The sequence below is a fragment of the Ixodes scapularis genome, unplaced genomic scaffold, assembly GCF_016920785.2.
Source record: "Ixodes scapularis isolate PalLabHiFi unplaced genomic scaffold, ASM1692078v2 PGA_scaffold0__279_contigs__length_252992795, whole genome shotgun sequence".
NCBI classification, from domain to species: Eukaryota; Metazoa; Arthropoda; class Arachnida; order Ixodida; family Ixodidae; genus Ixodes; species Ixodes scapularis.
In genome coordinates, this window is record NW_024609835.1 from 220,989,472 (window position 1) to 221,004,682 (window position 15,211).

Here is a 15,211-nt window from a genome sequence, read left to right on the forward strand (position 1 = left end):
TCCCCGTAGGAATTTTTAAATTGTCTGAAGCACTGTGCGTAAGTGTTTTTGCCATATTAGTGAGTTTTGGTGGATTGTACCTAAAAGCTTTGAGGGTCAGAATGTGCATGCGCAAAAAAGCAGTACAGTTGAACCTCAATTTAACGAAACCCGATTTAACGAGCAAATTCGGATTCCCCGCGCAGCCTATCCCGAAGAATGTCTTTCTCGACTTTACGAAGTTCCCGATTTAACGAAATAATTAGGGGGTCCCGGCGACTTCGCTAAATCGAGGTTCAACTGTATTGCATTCTACGCGTGTGCATTTCTGACCCACAACTGTGTTGCGTACGAGCCATTAAAACTCCCTACTGTTGTTATAAAGCAGGAAGGAAAAGTGATTGCACATGCTAAGTAAGGAACTTCATGCAAATAATATTTGATATTTTAATAAACAGTAAGTAAAAATAAAATTACAGAAATTTGGCTGCAGCCCTTGTCTCCTATAATAAAATATGCAAAAACAAAATGCTTGACTTCAGCCCCCCCACTCAAAATCTACTTCCGGAGCCAGGAAAACTAGCTGCGGCAACGCCTGGAGGTGGAGTTGCCGAAGACGATTGAAGTCAAGAGCCTCCAAGAACGCAGGAGCACATCCACTCTTCCGAAGCCACGTATCGCAATGACGCTCCTGCAACAGTGCGCAACAACCTAAACGTTACTGAGGGCCACGACGCATCAGCACTTGTGGACACCGGAGCAGACTACACAGTTTTGAGTGGGAGACTCTCTCACCGCCTTCAAAAAGTGACGATGCTGTGGGATGGGTCACAGATACGAACCGCTCGAGGACACATCACGCCTGCCAAAAGATGCACTGCTTGCGTCAAAATTCACGGCGAGACGTGTCTTGTAAAATTCGTCGTTCTACAAGACTGTGCCAGAGACGTCATTCTCGGCATGGACTTTGTGTGAATACGGCGCCGTCATCGACCTTGGAGAGAACAGATTGACGTTGCGGACACCTGTTCCGCCTTTAGAAAAACCCCAAACAGCGTCAGCCACCGTCCGAGTATCTGCCGACCACGAAAACCTGCCGCCACAATCATGTTGTTGTACCCGTCGTAGCAGATTCAGCCACCTGCGGAGAAGTTGTTCTGGAAGGCAACATTCAATTGCTCCTGGGAAAACGAATAGGCATCACAGGAGAAATAACTGAACTTCAGGATGGGCGCACTGCGGTCCTCATGACGAACTTCCGACAAGAAACGCAACACCCCTTGAAAGATATCACTGTGGGCCATGTCGAGGAACTCCGGAACTAAGCCGAAATCACCGCAAGAACTGAAGAGTCCTCGTCACCTCAGCAAGACAGTATGTCTCCCGCACAGCTCGACATTGACCCGAGCTTCCAGACCCGAAACGACGGCGCTTGATTAACCTCCTCGCCGAATACCGGGATTGCTTTGCGACGTCGTCGAAGGTGAGCAAAACCACCACCGATGAGAAGCACTGCATCATTACCGAGGATGACGTGCTCCCTGTGCATCGGTCACAATACCAAGTCTCCATAAAACGAAAAGGGGGTCATTCAGGAGCAAGTACATGAAAATGCGGAACAACGATATAATCCAGCCTTCAAGCAATCCGTGGGCCTCATCAGTAGTACTGGTTAAGACGGAACGCTTTGGTTTTGCGGGGACTATCGGCAGCTGAACACAGTGACGAAGAGATATCTATCTACTTCCTTGCATCGACCAAATGCTAGACCGGCTGTGTCACTCTCGGTATTTTTCATCGATGGACTTGAAGAGCAGCTACTAGCAGATCGAAGTTGACAAACAGGACCGAGAGAAGATAGCCTTCGTCACGCCGGATGAACTGTAGGAGTTCAAGGTAATGCCCTTCGGACTATGCACGGCGCCAGCAACTTTCCAGCGTGTCATGGACACCGTACTGGCGAGACTGAAGTGGCAGACCTGTCTTGTCGACCTCGACGACGTCATAGCGTTTTCAAGTTACTTCGACGTGCACTTGCGACGACTCCGAGCTGTTCTCCAAGCCATGCAGTCCGCCGGACTCGCACTCAAGCCGTCAGACTGTTCTTTCGCCTCTGACGAGTTGATGTTCCTAGGCCACATGGTTAGTAACATTGGCGTCTGCCCAGGCCCCAAGAAAATTCGTGCAGCCGCGGGATTTCCAGCGCAGACAGACAAAAAGGCCATGCAAAGATTCTTTGGACTTTGGGCCTACTTTCGACGTTTGTTTGGGATTTCGCAAGGATTTCTGCATCGCTCACAAACCTTACGAAAGATGCCGAGATGTTTGAATGGGCCGAGGAGCAACAGCAGGCATTCGCAGGCTGAAGCGAATACTCTAGACTTCTCCTGTTCTTAGACCCTTTGAATAGGACGCAGAAACCAAGATTCACACAGAAGCGAGTAGTGCAGGACTCGGGGCGGTACTGGGTTAAGTGCAAGGAGGCACTTAACCCAGTACCCTTTGGTACTGGGTTGCCCTTTGGTGAACACTTTCAACTGATCTTACAAGATAAACCTCATTGGAGTTTTGTATGAAGCTGCAGTACTCTAGGTGTTGCAGGACCAAGGCTGTGAAAGGCACCTAAGTGTGTTATGGCCTGTTCTACTAGGCATGCGAAGTACAAAATTCAGCGTTCCACACGTTTCGGACAAAATTGTTGACATGCTGTGAGAAGAAATGTAGCTGAATGTTTATTGCAGACCTTCTCAATGTTGTTCTGCAAACCCTCGTGGTTTCTGGGGTCACCTGATAAGCGGCACCAACATCCGGTTGTCCGTAACAGCAGTGGAGTCGATTGCAGAGAGGCATTATTATGATTAATAAATATGTTGAGAACAATTGGACTGGGCACACTGTCTCACGGAACTGTCCAGCACTTGGGCCACTGGAAATGGTTCCATGGTATGTACTGCACTCTGAGCGACTCAACTTCAAGAGTTCTAGTATGCACACATTTAATTCGCGTTAATGAGCACCAGTGGCTCGCTGGGCAAGCCGTAGGACTCAGCTTTCACGAAAGGCGGGGCAGAACTCGCAGCATAACAGCACCTTGCCATGCTTGTGGGAGGTTCATACTCCAGGTTACGGCGTCGCCAAAAGGGTAATCGGAAAGGTACCAGGACCAGCACAGCTCTACACTTCTTAGAACGATCCTTTCTGTAAGCAGTGTTCTCCACTGTATCAATCGACAAGGTGACCGCCATAAACCGAATCGTGCATCCACGTTTTACGTACCGCTAGAACCGTCGTGGGATGAGTCTCGAGAGTGAGTAAAGGTGCATCAGCTTATTCGGGACCAAGTGCCCATTTTGAGAATTACACTGAGAGTTGAAGCAACACAGAAGGCTCGCGTCTCGCAGCGTCACCTGTAGAATGACCGTTCGGAGCGTCGGGACACTGTGAAGGTAACACCATTCACATCGAAGAGCTCACCACTGAAGGGGGGTTACCGAGTTTTTAAGAGCCACTAATCGTAGTAATCGCATTCCAAAGACGCCGGGTTGTCGTAGATTGTCTTTCACCAGCTAGGTCATGTAGGGCTGAGGCCAAGGCTGGGGGATCCGACGCCGGAAACGTGCAGGAACCAAGCAGACGAAGTGAGGCTCGCGGAGTCCGAGCCACGATCCGAGAAGCCCTAGTTGCAGCCTTGCCTCCGAGAAGACTGGATATTCTTTCCGGCGGGCACACAATACTTAGACAGCACGCCTGCGGCTGATGCGGATCGCAAGAGGTGGATAACAGGACGATCAAGCACGGCACAGAGCACAAACAGAGACGATTGTCGCCGCCATGTTAAAATAAAACGAGGCTGAGCCAGGCCAAGCTTTAGTTTAGTACACGCATACTTTATTACAAATAAATATATAAATGTTGAAACAGTTTTTATTTATGTTTAAAATTTGTAATGTAAGTCGATTAAAACAGGAACATTTACGTTGCGTCAAATGAGTTTCGTCGTAACACCTGTCGTCAAACCAGCGAACGTCGCCGCATCGCCATCGCCATCGTCACCAAAATCAAAAACAAACCAAGCTGCAAACTCTCGGGCCACCGTATTTCGGGCGGTTTCAGGCCTTTAGGCTTACGGAGAAACATCGAAGAACGTTCTTGAAGAAACAAAGTGTCCCAGGTGCCGGCGTGCCCATAGAGCCAGCTGTGGGTTTCAGTCTACTTGGTGAGTACTTTTCCAGCCCTTTCTTTTCGGAGCGTGTATGGCGTGTTCTTGTGTGTGCAGGCAGCGTGAAAGCGGACGTGTGCGGTTCCTTGTCGCACACATTCTTTGCGCATTGGATGACCCTCAAGCTTTTTCCAAGGAAGTACCGGAACCGACCTGTCACTGAGCGAGCAGTCAAATGGCGGGAACGGACCCAGAGGCAAGTTCCCACGGGGGCGTGGGGCGCCGAGCGAGGCGCTTGGTGAGTGATCGGGGAGCTTTATCTCTTAGATCGGTGTTCAAGGCTTGAGTCCTGCAAATCGGGTGGCGGCTTGGTACCACCTAGCTAGGCGGTGTGTTTTGCGGAACCCATGACTGCTGAAGGTACCAGTTTGCGTCCTAGCGCTCGTATTTGCACCCCGTTTGTTTCCACTGTGGGAGGTCGGATCCAAGTTCGATTTTCGTCCTGGGAAACTACTCGAAATATTGCGTGACCTGCGCCTTTGGAAGTACCGTCTGTATTGGTGACGTTGCTTGCGAAGAGTATAAGGAGTTATTTTTCGACTGTGGCACGGACTTTTTATACAAAGTGCTGCATATGTAGCGCTCATTTACTAACCCTCTGGCAATACTTTATTGTGAAGGTCGGGAGAAAAAAAACGCGCATTGAGTAGTGCCAAAGAAAACAGAAAAAAAAGGTGTTCCAAACAACTTGAGGAGACCATGAGCTGATTTTCAAGCTACTGCCTCCTCAGTTCATAAGCAAAGTAAGAAATCACGTGGTCTTATTTCACTGGAACCCAAAGTTTTCGCAGCAGTCTGAGAGTCAGCGAGAACAAAGCCTTTGATAAAATTCACGCTTTACATTTTTGCAAGCACCAACAGCCAAAAAGTATAAATTACGTGTAAGCGATTGAGCGAGCGAAGAGACAAGCAATGGCAACCATTTTGCTATCACTCAGTCAATCTCGCGACAAGGTAATCGCTTGAAAGCGACGGGAGCAAGCAGTCAAGTAATTGAGCGACATTTTCTAGAAATCCAAAAACCGAGCTACAGTGACAAGTCTCAGTTGCTCGTCTCGTTGCTTGCTAAACCGCTTACATGCGTTTCAGCCTTTATTGTGCGAATGCGAGAGAGACGTGCCATGAGTGAGTGCTGTGTTGCCAATCATTTCATTTCATTTATTTTCACCTTAAGGGCATGGTCAGGATTCGTGCAGTGTGCAACTCGTGCACTGGCACTTACGTGCCATTGTTATACAAATAAAGACAAACAAGAAAAGGAAGCTCATTAATCATACACAGTGGCAATAAAATACTTTTAACAAGAAAAATGAATCCGTAAGCTTGCTAGAAATACTTCTGGGATTACGATGGTGGATGGTAGGCTGTTCCAGTCGCAGATGGCTTGAGAAAGGAAAGACTGATTGAGTGCGTTTGTGGAACTGGAAATACAAGATGATGTTCATTCCGGAGGTGGTGATAAAGAGTTCTTGAGGTCGGGGCAATGATAGTCGACTTTATGAAGGAGGCAGAGGCGAGATAGCTTTATGCCGAGCTGCAAAGAATTCACTTCTAAGTACCTCTCCTTTCAGGGCTATATTGCCATTTGCTTACAAGTGCTGCATGGGCCTCGTGCACTGGCACTTACACGCCAGTTCCAAAACTAACACAAACACATCAGGGGGTTTTAGGCGGGTTAGCCATCCTACAAAATGGTGCTGCTCAGTTAATTTATATCAAATTCAAAATGAACAGCACTCTTCATTGATGGCTGATTCATACGACGAACTGATCCACACAAAGGAGCACACTCACAAACGACAGGCAGGACGTACCAAACATGTTCGCGGCCCCACACTGCTGAGAAACTCTAACATTGTGCGATCACACTGTGACACAGTTGTCACAAATCGAAATCAACATTTTCTACTTTAAAAAAAGAACTCTGCGCCACTGTTACGTGCAGAGGGAGACTTAACACAATGATAGGCTTAGTGCGAAGCACCATTAGCTTTACTAAACAGAGTCATGATAAAAACACAAGCGTAGTCCTACTCGAGGAGACTTTGGCGTAGAAGCGACGAAGTCCTGGGCTCGCCACGGGGCATTTGGAGACGCCTTCACTCACTCCGTGCTTGCGCCTTCAATACACCACAGCCACAAGAAAGTAGGGGTGCCGCGAACGTTTGGCAAATCGGATTTTTAGGTCGAGCATTTGGGGTTCGACTGTGTCAAACCGGTTCGTCAAACCTTCGAAACTTTTAACCAGATTTGACTTGTTCGACTTTGTGGACAGCGTGGCAAGGCCATGATACAAGCATGTCTAGGTCTACAAAAATTGTGTTTCACTCAAAAGGTTATTTTAATTTTATAAACAGTTGCAAATAAAAGAAACTAACTCTAACTACTGAACAAGTTAATAACTTACTTTTTTATACTGTATTAACTGGAATAACCAATAGCTGCTGCCCTTAATTCATCCCTTAGCCATCACCATCCAATCCGAAGCCAACTGGCCAGCATGTCGCGCGTGCGAACAGCAGTCGAACATTTTTCTAACTTTTCGCAAGAAGTTGGAAAAAGTCGAACCTGGTCAAACTCGAACGTCGGCTGGTTTGTGACACCCCTACAAGAAAGGTCTTGCTGGCTGAACGGTTCATTGGAGATGCAAAGCGCTTCCGTCGTTCTAGACACGATTTGACAGGAGCTTTTTGACGCAGATGAATACCAGAATCTGCACCGTGTCAGCCCGGCAAAGTTCCTCATACCAACTTTTTTGATACGAGAAATGGAATGAAAGAATGTTTTGTGGCAATAGTTGGGGTCATTTTGCTTTAAAAGTCTTACTTCCAATTTTCAGAAAGGCACAAGCATTGGAGACCAGCTGCCTCCACAATCATGCCCCCCTGCTTTCCTGGTAGTTGCTGTCGGTGAGTAACCTGAGCCTTTGGCTTTTCTACCTTTCTAATAGAAATGAATGGTTCTTCTACACGTGCTAAAGTGAGAAGTATGCTACTGCTATGTTTTTCAGTTTTGTAACCCTTTATTTCCTCAGACCAAAAATTTTTCTTCAGCTTGGTTCAGATGCCCAATATATTCATGGAATATTGTGTCCAGAAATTTCAATTGTGCATTGTGTGTATGTGTGGGGGGGGGGAGTTTACTTCGCTGGTCCATTTGGTAGACAGGATGTTGTGAGAAAGAGAAGTGTAGATAAAATACAAGTGCAAGTTTTATTATGAAAACCTTTTAATACGGGACTGATGAAAAAATTAGAATATGAAACAATATGATGTCCTGTCTTCCTTTTTCTTGTTACTTTCTGTAACCTAGTCTTGTGACTTAGAATCATATACTACTACATAAGATTCAATGACATGGAAGGTACTGCAGCTCCTTAAACCCTTAAAAAACACATGCAAAGGAAAAAAAACATTGTTTTTTTTTAAAACAGCCTTGATGGAAAAAGACTGCTTTAGAACAAATTTACAACGAAAAAATACAATTTTTAGAGCTATATTTATGGCGCAAAACGAATTTGTAGTTGGCGCCCGTGAGAGCCGTCGCTGGCCACGTGTTAGACCTGTGCACCGCCGCGCTGTGTCGCCGAAGCCGCGGAGACCCGCTGCCGCCGCATGCTGAGCACTGTGCGCTGCCGCTCCAATGCATTTCTCCACGGCGGCGCCGCCGTCGTCGTGCAAGTTTGTGTGCTCTGGGGTGCCGCCGCCGTCATCTTACCGGTGCACAGGTTTATCACGTCTGCTTGCGCTTTTTCAGGAGCTTCCTTTGGGCTCTAAAAGTAACTTATTAATCTTTGTTTTTTGTTGCACTTCAAACGAAGATGAATAAGTAACTTTTCGAGACCATACGAAGCATCCGAAAGAGTGCAAGTACCGTAGAATACTGTGCATCCGCCCACACCACACTAAGCGCCCATTCCCAAATTTGTAGGATCTGAGAAAATACACAAAGTACATTTATATGTAAAATTGATGAGCGAAGAAGGGCCCATCCCCGATTTTTTCACGATTATCTCTAAAGTTTGAGTGGGCGCTTGCTCGGTATTTTACGGTACCATGTGACAAATAGCGGCCAATCACGTGATAAATAAGGGCCACTTCTCCGCGGTGCCCGCGGGCGCCAACTACAAATTCGTTTAGCGCCGTAAATATAGCTCTAAAAATTTTTCTTTTTCGTTGTAAATTTGTTTTATGACTTCCTTTTCCTAATCCGGCTGTTTAAAAAAAAAGTTTGCTTTCTTTGCATGTGTCCTTTAACTGTTTTAAGCAAGCCTAGCTCTTCCACCTAGAGCCGTTCCCTAGGCATTTAGGAGGAATGTAGCACGTCCACGCATTCTACCTTGCCCCTTGGCTGTTTTGGACGTCCCAGGCCCGCTCCGAGCTTATTTTGCGGTGCTGCTGAGAGATGGCAGCACGCATATTTTTATTGTACACGTTTTTAAGGATGGCGACCGATTGTGGAGTCACGTGCGGCCCAAGCCGCACAAGCTTTAGAAAAGGGAAAAAAAAAAAAAATTTAGGATGAAAAACTGTAAAACAAAAACCGGTTAAGTGGTTAAGGTGAATATTGTGCGACATCATTATGCAGTTTCCTTGTTTCTTCGAGAATATCTAATTGGATACGAAACACATTTTCATGACGTGCAGGCAACGTCAAGAAAAATGTTAAGTGATTGCAGACTCCGCAGTCCATCTATGGCTGATTTACACGACGTGCTAATCCGCGGATGGGTTTATCAAGTGACAAGACGTCCATGGAACGTTAGTCCCCCAAGCGCATCCACACTAAGGAGACGAGCAGGCGACAGCGAGGACATACTATACCTATTCGCAGCCTTGCAATTTTGCAAAACGCCTACATCGCAGTGTGGCACTGTTTTCCAAGAGCAGAAGTGATGTTTGCGACTAGGATAACGGTGCTATCATGAAAAGGAATCGTTGTGTGCCGCTGTTACATACCAAGTGGGCTAAAACACAGTGGCAGGCTTAGAGCGAAGTGTCACTTACTTTACTAACGACATGACACAAGTATGATCCTGCTTCAGGAGGCTTCAGCATCATAGCGATGAAGTCCTGGGGTCGCGGAGAGGCATTTGGAAATACCTTTACACACTGCTCGCTTGTGCACCACTCTTCAGCACAAGCCATAAGAAAGGTCTTGCTGGATGGAAAACTGGGTGGATCTGCAGGAAAGATTGCAGCATGCTAGGCGAGTTTTGACAAGCTTTTTGACACCAACCCGGAGGAGTACCAGGACCTGTGCCGTGTCAGCTGGGCAAAGTTCTTGCAGCTTCTTTCACGCGTGGAGATTTAAGAGTGGCGCGACAAAGCAATGATCCACTCTCTTTGTTTGACCGATTTGAAAACAAAAATATTCGTGAGCTGTTGCTACTCTACCATAAAAACGCTTTTCGAGTAACTCACTTGCCAAAAATCTGCGATTAAGAAGGCACTCTGCCCTTTCAGTATGAGTGTCCGCGGACGAGGGACAAATCTCAGGAATAGCCTACATGATGGTAACTTGACAAATGGTGCACGGATGAAAATTGCAATTCGATGTATCATGTGAATTTGCCATTATTTGGCAATTATCCTAATATGATCAGTTGATCCTAATTAAGAAAGAACAATTGTTCTCTGAAACAATGTAATGAAAGGAGGTTTTTATAAATAATGCCTGCTCATAATGGAAAAGGCTTGGTGGATCAGAGACTTTCCATAGATCAGATATTACGAATTGCAGGCGTATGCTTAATTGAGAGAAGAGTAAAAGTACAGGCAAGGGTGGTGAATTGCATACATAACTAAACCTGAGACACCGGAAGAAGGACGCGAAAAAGAGAACATCAAACACAACACGTCTCAACCACAGCTGCATTTTTTTTTTTACTTCTTAGTCGGTGGGTTGACTTTGGCCAGTGTGGGAACGTTGAGGGCAGTTCTTTTTTCCCCCTTGCTGACAATCTGGGGGTGTGACTTAGTGTGAGGGTTCTTGGCATTGACTGCGGTTTACCCCTATAAAATGGTGTGGTTTTAGAATTAACCTGCAGCTGTGTTCGAGACATTATGTGTGTCGTCCTCTTTTTTGTGTCCTCCTTTTTCCTTCTTCCGGTGTCTCAGATTTAGTTATATATGCTTAATCCATGCTCAAAGTGAAGACATGAGCTTGTGCTGGCATTGCCAACCTTGTGTGCATGGTCTATGAAAAGTGCTTAATGACTGTGGTTAAGAGAGAGGAGTTTCTGCTTTCAAGAACAGCATGGGGTGAATGGAAAAGTGTTCTCACAAACAATGAATTCTCCGGGTTACCCACTCAGTCTAACGGAGGGATGTAGGATAAGCATTTTGAATTCTTTAGGATTTGCCAAGGGATAAAAAAAAAATGCACAGAAAAGTAGGGGGAGGAAAATGGCACAAACATTTTGGGGCTTGTGTTCTTACATTTGAATTTTTTGTGCAGGAAGCATTAAGGCCCGTTCACACTCTTGCAACCGAGTACGACCATGAGAGACGAGACCGGTTTTCAAGCCACTTGCAATCTCTTAGGACCAGCTGCGTTCTGGCACATCCCGTCCTAAGAACTCGCAAAAGGCTTAAAAACCGGTCTGGTCTCTCTCGGTCTTACTCGGTCACAAGAGTGTGAACGGCACTTTACTGAAACAGCACTTCAGTCACGGGGGCAATAAGTCATTGCTAGTCAATACCTGATTCCACTGATGCATATCAGGCAAACACCTCTTAAAGGGCCCCTGGAAAAAAATAAAGTTTTTTGAACAGTCTGATAAGGACACTCGTGCCAAAAAATAAATTTTATGTGAAAATAATTAATTTTTTAGAGCAATATTGACGGCAAGAGATTTATTTTAAATTCTGCGCGCAAAGTCCATGACGTCCCGGAATGGTCATTCGCTCTCGCCACCTCAACACGAAGGCGAAGCTGATCTCCCTCTCCTCTACTCGCTCAAAGTGCCCAGAGGAAACGGGTGGAAGGGAGGTGACTACCGACTAAATTGCGTCTCGCGCCGTCAATATTGCTCTGACCAATTTTTTTTTCACGTAAAATTAATTATTTGACACGTGTGTCCCAACAAGTCTACTTTGCTCTCATTGTTCTAATTTAACACTTGTGGGAAATGACTTTCAGGAAGCATGAACTGCAAAATTCGCTCGTGAAAAGGATTGGTAATTTTTAACAAGATGCTTTGTCTCTTCCAGTTGTACCAAAAAGTGCATAAGGGGTGGACGTTACTTAACCATCATTTCAATCCTGGGGACATGGAGTCATTGCTAACCAGGGCCGGTCACTGCTAGCCAAAACAAGACTTCATAGGTGCATATCAGGTTAGTACTTTTTTTCTGGTATTTATTTTTTTATTTTAACGAGACAACCTTGATATGCAGAACAGTAATTCTTTCAGAATATACATAGTTTCTAATTTCCAGAGAATTGAGCTCATCTTTCTGAAGTTCCAAATCAAAAGCACAGGCTGTAACCTATTTTTGCCAAACATCATGCAGTTTTGTTGGTTTGCTTTTCATAATGAACGATTCAACTCCGCTGGTGCAAGGGCATCGATAGATTTCTGGAACCATTAAACACAGATGGAGCACCTTATCTGGCGTGTGGCTTGTTAAAGGGATACTGAACCGAAATTTGAATTTCGCGAAATAAGGCTCTAGAGGCGTTGAACAGGACTCTACGAACTCCAAAACATTACTCGTACATCGATGTCTCAAACAGATCGCTGCACTTTTGGAAAAGAAGGGCACGATCAAGCGAGGTCTTTGACATCACTGTCCTCCGGGAGAATTTGAGAATGAGGGGAAGCGGCCTCGCTTCTCTCCTCTTCGCTTCGGTTCACCAGCTTGACACGGGACGTAGCGAGGAGGAGACGGAATGAGAATCGTGACGTGCCTTGTCTCGTCGGTCTCCTCGGCCGGGCACTTCTTTTCTAAAAATATGGCGATCCGTTAGAGATATCGCTGTATGAGTGATGTTCTTGGGTTTTGCAACGTCCCGCCTATCTGTCCAGCCTTGTTTTGCGAGTTCGAAATTTCAGTTCAGTATCCCTTTAACCTCGAGGTGTATGTCCTATGCCTTCTTCCAGGTGCTGGGCATGTTGAGTTTGCGGTCCTTTACCCTTACTCCGAGTGCAGCAACTATACTCTGTGTTTCACGATAACTTGACGAGCTGTGGAGGCTGCGGCCTTCCCGACCCAATAAGAGCGTCGAAGCAAGGCACGTGACAGCAACCCCATGGTTGAGGTCGCTGTCGAATCGCTTGGTTGAGATTGCTGTCGAATCGTTTTTACGAATCGCCTACAACTGCTGAAAAAGTAGGTCCCGTAAACAATTCCGGTAAAGTGTAAACACATTGGAATCTATATGGACATCCCACTGCATCGCGAAAATTAGAACCCGCAAATTATTTCAAAACTTCAGCTTCGACCTTAATTGCGAAATATGGAGCCCGCGAAAAATAAGTCTGCAGTAAGCACAAATAAAGTTATTTCCTTATGAATTCCAGGATTTGAGTGTTTCTGGCTTACATTTGTCTAGTCTAAACTAAAATTTTGTGCTTAATGGACTGCAGGGATGACTTACTTAACTAAACGTTCCTGTCCATGCATAGAATAATTTATTATTTATACTATACTAAGATTATGTGGCTACACTTCCATTAAAGGTGTAGGGAAACGAAATTTCAGCGCTCATTTTCTAGCTTTAATGTGTTGCATGTTGCACCCTAACCTCAAAATCACCAGTCTTCCGTTGAAAAGCACAAGAAAACTAATTTTAGAGCTAAATAAACGACTTTCAATGTGCACCTGGTGGATGCATTCTGTTATGATCGGCCACCCAGAGAGCAGGTTCGGCTTCCTGGCAGCGCCATCGACCTCCCATCGACTGACCAGAGTCTCGGGCTCGGCATTCTGGCGCCGCCGAACATGCTGACCGACGCGGCGTGGGTGGGGTGCAGCTTCCGAGCGACGCCGAGCGGGCCACCCGGCACAGCGGGAGCTGACCCCCCTGACACCCCGCTGAGAAACAGAGGCCCGCTTCCTCAGCCTTCGGACCGGGTGCTAACGAACAATGGAGACAAGTGGAGACGTTTGGGTCTTGGCGTATGATCGGGACAGCTGCCTGTTCCTGCGTTCTTCTGGGAAACGGGACGAGAGGGATGCTTGGACCGGGGTGTGACCACGTGGGAGGTCTGCGTCCCGGGAGACTGCAGAGACGTCCCGTGGTGACGAAAGTTGTATGCTATGTAAGTTGACGAAAGTTGTATGTTATGTATTTTCCGTCATGCGGTGATGTATTGCCTTGATAAATGTTTGTGATTGTTTTCAAAATGTGAAAGTTGCAGAAGGTAGATGATTTTAAATATTAGGTCAGTCATAAAATTTAAGTCAATAGACCCTTTTCCAACGTCAGTGCGAACGCCTGTCCGCCATTGCTTGCTCTCATACTCTGAGCATATACTGAAAGCGAGCCCTGCGTCAGCGTTCAGCGAGAACTCAGATCCAGTCACGCACTTCGTGAGCAAGCAATACTGACAGCCATTGTTGCTTGATAGACTTTTGAAAAGGGTTTACTGACTAGATAGATATTGTACAAACTATTTGACGAGAACATGTAATGTGACTGTCGGTTTTGTTTACATTACTTTCAGATGCCCGTCGGAGGTGCGTCAGCCTGTGACCAACTGGGAAAGCAGATGCAGCTCGCCTCAAAGAATTGCCTCATTAGCATGCACGAGCTACTTCAAAGTCTGAGACTGGAGGACAAATAAACGAGCCTGCGGGTGGAATGCATGTTCACAATTTCTCGAAGTTCGAGCATTTCTCTGTGCATGCACTTTCTTCTATCTTGCATAGGCTTTAAAAGGAAAGTGTTTCCCTGCTGAACTTCATGTTTCACTGATGAGTGAACCATGTGGTTAATACGATCGATATACACCAATACGCGGCTCTGACGTCACGTTGCTACGGTGGCGCTGCTACTGTTAGGGCGCATGTGCAGACGCTTTACGTCACGTGAATGTCGTTCTTGTGCACACGCAGTGCTTGCACCTCGTGTAGAAACTGAATTTGTTCACACCTCGTGAAAGCTTGTTGGTAAATAGTGCGTTGGCCTATAGATCATATCAATGATTTAAACTGCATGAACAATATCATCCATAACAACCATAGGCCATACAAACCATATGGACCATACAAACCGTACCAACCCGTATCAACCATATGACCCGTACCAACCGTATGAACCATATGACCCGTACCAACCGTATGAACCATATGACCCATACGAACCATATGACCCGTACCAACCATATGACCCGTACCAACCGTATGACCCGTACCAACCGTATGACCCGTATCCCATAACGCTATATGAAGACCCGTATGGAAAATTCATATGGTTTTTTTCAGTAGGGTTGTGTTAGTACGCCGTCGCGTACTGCAGTCCCCCGTTGGGGGAGGGGGGGGCGGTCTTACTACGATAACATGGCGACAGCGTTTACACTCTATGTATTTACGCGAGGCTCGAGTATTTGGGGATAATGCTGCCGGTTGGTGTGCCCCTTTGTGCCTGATAATATCGCCCGTGACGCCAGCGAGTGAGATGGCGACAGGCATGACTGCTCAGTAAACAGGCGTCGGCGGCCATGTTTTGCTGGTTGAAGCGAACCCCCTTGTCCTTGACAGCGAGCGGGGAAATGCGAAAAAAAGATTGTATCGGCCGTTTTGCCAGAACTAGCGACGAGTGTCGTCTGCGGTTTCCGGCAACTATTTTGCCATAATCGTGAGCTTAGCGAGGAAATGATTTTTGCTAGCGACAGAACACTACCACGCAGAAAGGGAATGCTTGAACATGTTTTTGTTCTGGATATATATCAGGGCTATATATGAGAGAGAGAGAGAGAGAGATGAAAGTAGAGCGGAAGAGGGAATAGCATATAGTGTCGCAGGAGAATAAAGTAAACAAAGTTCCTAGTGGCCGATGGCTGCA

The 15,211-nt window shown here is 46.3% G+C and overlaps 1 long non-coding RNA gene across 1 annotated transcript; it reads left to right on the plus strand.

Moving 5' to 3' along the window:
• The first annotated feature begins 7,037 nt into the window (after positions 1-7,037).
• Positions 7,038-14,022, plus strand: LOC120845315. Its single transcript, XR_005716619.3, has 4 exons — positions 7,038-7,107; positions 11,413-11,538; positions 13,062-13,466; positions 13,872-14,022. It is a non-coding gene; the product is annotated as an uncharacterized LOC120845315 (long non-coding RNA).
• Positions 14,023-15,211: the final 1,189 nt, after the last annotated feature.